Source organism: Stegastes partitus, unplaced genomic scaffold (genome assembly GCF_000690725.1).
Source record: "Stegastes partitus isolate 25-593 unplaced genomic scaffold, Stegastes_partitus-1.0.2 Scaffold611, whole genome shotgun sequence".
NCBI classification, from domain to species: Eukaryota; Metazoa; Chordata; class Actinopteri; family Pomacentridae; genus Stegastes; species Stegastes partitus.
Window position 1 is genome coordinate 278,741 of NW_007578342.1, and position 332 is coordinate 279,072.

A 332-nucleotide genomic window follows, 5' to 3' on the forward strand; every position below is an offset into this window, starting at 1 on the left:
TTTTTTTTTTTTTTTAAATGACTGTACTCTTTCTGTCAAAGGACGTTTGTGCCTGTTAAGGACGTGGACAGTATTTTAGGGCATTTTGCAGTGATCTGAGGGCTTTCTGTATTTTGGATATATTAGCCAAATCTGTTCACGTTGACGATTGAAGCCAACCGATTTGTCTTGGGGAGAAACGGGAACCATGAATGTGGAGCATCGAGGTTAACTCAGGCTAAACCTTCACTGAGATATTTTTATGACGTTTTATTCATATAGCGTAAAAACAAAAAAAAGACGAAGAAGAAAGAAAAGACGTGCCCATTTTAACGAACAAAACAATTTAGAAT